At 30.9% G+C, this 6,184-nt stretch overlaps 1 protein-coding gene across 1 annotated transcript in view; it reads left to right on the forward strand.

Moving 5' to 3' along the window:
• how (protein held out wings) overlaps window positions 1-3,150 on the forward strand; it is a 64,587-nt gene extending 61,437 nt beyond the window's left edge. The window contains exon 8 of the mRNA XM_090101992.1: window positions 739-3,150. The gene's annotated coding sequence lies outside the window, so the exon portion shown is untranslated. The remainder of the gene's footprint in view (window positions 1-738) is intronic.
• Window positions 3,151-6,184: the final 3,034 nt, after the last annotated feature.

Genomic DNA, 6,184 nt, shown 5'->3' on the forward strand with positions numbered 1-6,184 from the left:
TGCACCGTCATAACTGCTATTGTCACTTGCAGATATTTGTAACTATGTATTTATATTATATGAGTCACTAACATGCAAATATGTAATGACATTATTGATACGTTATCACAAACTTATTAACAACTTTACGTGAATGCTATCATATACGATATTATTAAACTATTGAAGCGACTGTGTTGAATAACTTACATACTTGCATCGGGGTGCTATGGTTATCTATATAAGTGATATAAAAATTACCTATGCTTGTTTGTTTGGGCAATGTTTGAAGCATGGGCTCTCGAGTTCTACCATGCATCAAGCATTGGTCTTATGGGAACTATTGGGCATTTAATCCTATATTGTAGATCATTATCATACTAAATTATTATTTAACATCAACCATTAACCGCGTCAACTAATTTAAAATAAGTATTCGTCGTTTAATAATTAACGAGACCACGATAGGAAGAATGTCGCGGCACGAATGCCTGATAGCCTCCCGCCGAACATAGTTTTTATTATTCTATTATTTTTCGAATTCCGTACACCTACATCGATCCGAGATCACGGTTTACCGCTTTTAGCTGCATGCCGGTTTCCTACCATTGCGAGTCCTATAAATCGAATATTACTCAAGCCGGCGGGCAGCGAAAAGCGTTGAAGCGTTGGAGCTCGCGATTGAGGCTACGTGTAGTCGGACCATGACATTTGATCGACACTAACATTCTGTTTTCTCTCTTCTCGTTAACCCGCTAGGTGCGTGCTAAGGCGCCGCACTAACAGCAGACGGCCGCCCACCGGACTCGGTCGCCGCGTAACATTACCATCGGAACATCGACCACCATGTAGCTATAGCTGTTGGGCCTTTCACGTTAACATTTACTATGTATTTTAATAGTCTAACTATTAACATTTATATGCCTGTTATGTTTATAACATGATGAACTTTATTAACAAATTTATATACTATATTTTTAATGGCACACGCCATCGACTATATTCACTATTTTGTACTTCTGTTGTCGCTTATTATGTTTAGCACGAGTGTTGCTAGGTTACCCTATCTATGACGGCGTTAAATTTTATTTAAATTTATTTATATATTTCATGGAAAATTATGGTCAAAATTATTATTGTTCAGTTTTGAAATGTTTTAAAATTTAACGCCGTAAAATATTAAATGTTTATTTATCCCTAAAGGGATATATTTCGGTACTATTATTTAGTGTTTTGCTTCAAGTGTTTTTATTTGAGTAAAACGTGCCTGACCGACAGTAGTTATAAATCTAGTACAAAGAAATAAATATGTAATATCACAAAATAATTAATGAACTCCTGGGATGAAGATCGTGGCCTTAAACAAGATGGCGGCCAAACTGTAAGTATTTTCTGTTCAAATCGAATATAATCAGCACTCAAGATTTGACTGATGATCGAGTGATTCGAATAATAATTATTAATTTTCATGTACGAGTCGAATTCTTTATTTTGGCAGAAATATGTATACACTTAAAACCAAAGACTAATGTTTGCAGACGTAACATCTGTTAGAAGCATTATTGTTGAAAAAGTCTTCCTACAATATTGAATAAAAATGGTCGATGCGTACATGAATTTTCAAAAATCATATGTTTATAGAAGTATATTTTTATTTTTAGTGCTTAATATTTATACATGAATATCAAATGTGCATCCAAGTGCCTTAACAATGTACAATGTTCACGTTTGTGGTTCTATACATATTGTTATGCTTATTTAATAGTTAAGGAAAGTTAGAAGAGATTAAATTATTGTTAACTTTACTAAATGTTAATGTTTTTCACCTTTTTTGCATAAATCAATGGAGTGTGAAATTAATCTCTTTATTTTGATAGGTTTATTAGTAGGTACATAGTTTTATTATATTTTTTACATTAAAGCCTTCGTTGCAATCTCTTGCGAGAATCTCTAGTGCGTTATCTCAATAAAAGTTTCTTTAATGGGTTTTATAATATCTATTATACATTGATTTTTATATTCTGTGCTTACGTCTCGATATAGATAAAAAGCAACTAGGGCAATCATAGTTTAATTGTTATTGTAAATAGCTTTTAAAAGTAATAAAGTCAAAGCAATAATATTTTCAATAATTACATTTGTTAACGTTAGTGCAATAGATGTGTTAATGCGAATTCATATTTTATTATAGGTCTCAATAGATTCGTTGAGAAATATTTAAAATATATAAGAGATCTGATGTTGAGATTAAATCTTATATTAAAATTAATTATACCTATGGGAAATGTTACGAAACATTCAAAATTATTAATTCAATAGAAACCGTTTCAGTCATATAATTCGAATATTTTCTCAATAATTTTCAATTTAAACGCTGTCCGTCCATGATTACTTCATCGTGTAAGTACTTAATTTGTTGATAGTTCATAGTAAAGTGTCACTTCACACAATTTGTTACGAAATGAAGATCGAAATGCCCTGTATTTCTTTTCAAAATCACATCTCTGCAATAATAATTATAAAACATTGCTTCCCAACGTTTTCGTTTTAAATATTCATATTCTATTTCAAATAATTTATAGATAAGTAAGAATATATTTAGTTTTTATACTCAAGAATACAAAATTTATTTATAATCACAAGCTTTCCTACATTTGTTTGGTACAAAATTATTTTATACAAATCTAAGCATTTAAAAACGTGCGATGCCATAGCCACAGTTTTGAAAACTAATCGCAATAGACATTAAGAAACTATAAACGTACAAAGCTTGAAACTGCTTCTATATAATATCTTGTATATTATATGCCACTGTTGCTAATAGCTTGCGATCGCGAAGCGTTTTAGAACATAATTGTGCCATCAGAGACGTGTTAAAATCGACGTCATTATTATATTAATTGTACTTATTATAGCGATATTAACGGCAATAAAAATCGAGTGCCTTTTATAAACTCTTTGTAAATATTTATACATTATTGCATATTTTTCAAAAGTATTATACTTATAGAGGAGAACGAATTCTTAAAATTGTTTTCCAAAAACAAATTATTATAGTATATCTTTATCTACGTTAAAATTAGTTAAGTGAGATTGTGCATATTACTTATGTCTGTTTTAATGTGTGTCTAAGATTGATTTGGCATTAGTAAATATATTATTTGAAAAATGTATTGTGTTTTATTTATAATTATCCTTATTATATCCCCTTCATAAAAATGAAATATTATTATAATAGGTATTTTTTATCACATTATAGACCTAAGTTAGGCTTACCTACCTACTAGTATATCTCAAATAACCTCTAAATATATATATAACCTTTGGTAATAGCACTCAGTCTTCAGTAGACTATAAAAATAACATTCAAATACACAATGCTTTTTTTTCGATTATTAATTTTTGTTCACGTTCAGTTTCAACAATAATATGGTCAATGGTAATTAAGATATCAGTGTTGCAAAAAGCTGCAGAAATATTTACTTTTTTTTAATAAGAAACTCAGTTCATAAAAGTTTGATTCTAACAGTTTTATTGTATAGAAACAATGTATTAGGTACTTGCTTATTTCATCATGATTATCATTATTTTAAAACACTTGAACAAACTCGTCATATATATTAGTTGCAGCGCCATCTATGATCAAACAGGGTAACTAAATCTGTCTGCAGCTCTCAATACCAACATGGTTCCATTGCTTATCTACTTCAGCCGAAAGCTCTGAAACTATTGTGCTAGTAGCTGTTCATCGGTTTCAGTACAGGGTCCTTCCTAAAAGAGGCCGCTTGTTTAAACAATTAATTTGGAACCAATTCTTTATTTACTTCAATTAAAAAAGAAATCAAATTAAGCAAAATCATGCATTGGTAAAAGTATTACAAAGGTACTTACTCATAGATAGTCTGGATATAGTATAAAATATTTGTATTATTTTCTAATTGACATTAACATTTCCAAAGGATTATTTTTTAATCAATAAATGCCAAGTTTTTAAAATTAATAGAAGTTACAGGTATATGCACTTGGTTAGGCAATGGTTAGGCATATTAATTTTGATTTCGACTTGTTTGGAACATTAAGTTTTTACTATCATCAATACACAGAAATTATCAGTATTAACGAGCATGTTAGATAGGTACCTATTAAAGGAAATGATATTTCGCTAAATATTGTAAATCAGAAAACGCTTAGAATAGGTACTTACATATTTTATAAAGCTGTCATCATAGTAACATTTTAAGTCAAAACGTACATTTTTTGTTTATCTTGGTACGCTCTCTGCGCTCTCTTACATTTGGCTATACCTCGCCGAGTCGCTACAAAATTTGTGATTACAAACTAAAGCCACTGTAAAGAATTTTTAATTGCAGTTACGCACTTTGAGCATTTTAAATGGTTGCAATTTGAACTTTTCGCGATGCTAGAAAATGGAATTTTAAATTCGCCATTCCGGGGTAGCTACGTGGGAATAAACACCCGGCAGTTTAGAGCTGCATTTGTCGCTCCACGGTTTATGCCTGGAAAAAAAATTTCAACACGTTTACGCCTGTGTATTTTAGAAGTGCTATTTGCACGCCATTTCATACTTGCTTGTTTTAATTTAAAGGGGTGGTAAACGTGAGCGTAAGCCGTAAACGCACATTTTTCTAGGAGCGTACGTACAGTGTACACAAAATCGCAGAAACAACCAGCAAATATTTATATTCCTAGGGATAGCTGTTTAAGATCAAATAAACTAAGAGTAACATACTCATTTCATAAGTTCAGCAAATCCAGTTGTTGTTATCTGAAAAAAAATCACTAGATTATTGAACTAATGAACTATCTTAAATCAATAAATAACTATAACTCAAGTCCTGGCTGTACAGTGTACATACCTATTTAATAATATTTAGATATAATCACTTCATATTTTACCTAAACGAACAAAATGGTCACACAAAAATCAAATTAAATTGTTAGGTAAGTATTTGGAAATTATTGGAATTCTAGCTTCGTATTATATGAATGTGGAGATAAAAATAAGATTTCAAGATAGGTACTTATAAAAAACATTTCCTGCTCTTTAATCGTAATTAGACGCTCGGACTTCTGATATATGTAGATGTTCACCTTAAGGCAAGCTCCATATAATGAAAATCCGACAATTACATCTGATTGCGTCCACATCATAATTTCTCACAAGGAAATATTAAGTTATTTTCAATATCCTGAATGTAGATTGGACATGCCTTTCACATGTCACTAGGCATGTCATGCCGGCATCCTTGCCTGTTATTAACGAACTAGAGCAATTTAGAGTTTAATACTTTGATTTATATGCATGAGGTAAGTGACGGGTAATTGGGCTGATATTTTTTTTATATTTATTACTCTTTCCATGATAAATCTTGTAATAAACTATATACCGTTTGATGGATGTTAGTAGGTGTAACGTTTATGAAAGTTAATGCAGATTGCTGCCGTGTGATTAATAATAATTTACAAGGTACAATTGTAGCGGTAATTTTTATAGATTATTAGTTAGGCTTTGCATTTTTTCCTCTTATTTTGATATAGGCCTCAATAAAATATTGATATACCTAGTAAGTATTGATTCTGAATTGGTTGGTACGCAAAAGAAAACCTTAAATAAAGTTAAGTAAATTCCACATTAGATTGTTTAATAACATTATAATATCTCAGTTAAAGTGACGCTCTAGGTATATTTTGTGCGCCTACGAAATTTTCTTCGTAGCATAGAGTTAATACAATCGTAAGAAGGTACTTATAGAAAATCGTAAATTACATTCGTTATTTCTATTATAACAAATAGCACCTAAGCTATTGTTATATTGAAGCATCTATTAAAATACATACCTATAGTATCTCATAAATAACATATTGTTACATTTTAGACATCAAACGTTGACTTTTAATTAAAAATCCCAAATATATTCATCCAGCAATTTCACGTGAAAACGTTCACAAAACGTATATATTCGTATAATTTAGTAGCATTGTTGGCGAAGGATTGTGCGTGCAGGGGCGCTGGCTTGGGGCAGTTACTCGTAAAATTGCAGCGAAACCTTAGGGGACCGTCTCAAGACGCTGTGCATTCTTAGACGGGATGTATACGCTGAATATTCAGATCAGACAGTATTTTATTTGATACTGTAGAGATTGTGAATGGAATACAGGTACAAGAGATAGCTAGTAATATACC

This window comes from Colias eurytheme, chromosome 5, assembly GCF_061535395.1.
Source record: "Colias eurytheme isolate Ceu_HAF_F1 chromosome 5, ilColEury1 Martin Lab GWU primary, whole genome shotgun sequence".
In the NCBI taxonomy this organism is placed as follows: domain Eukaryota; kingdom Metazoa; phylum Arthropoda; class Insecta; order Lepidoptera; family Pieridae; genus Colias; species Colias eurytheme.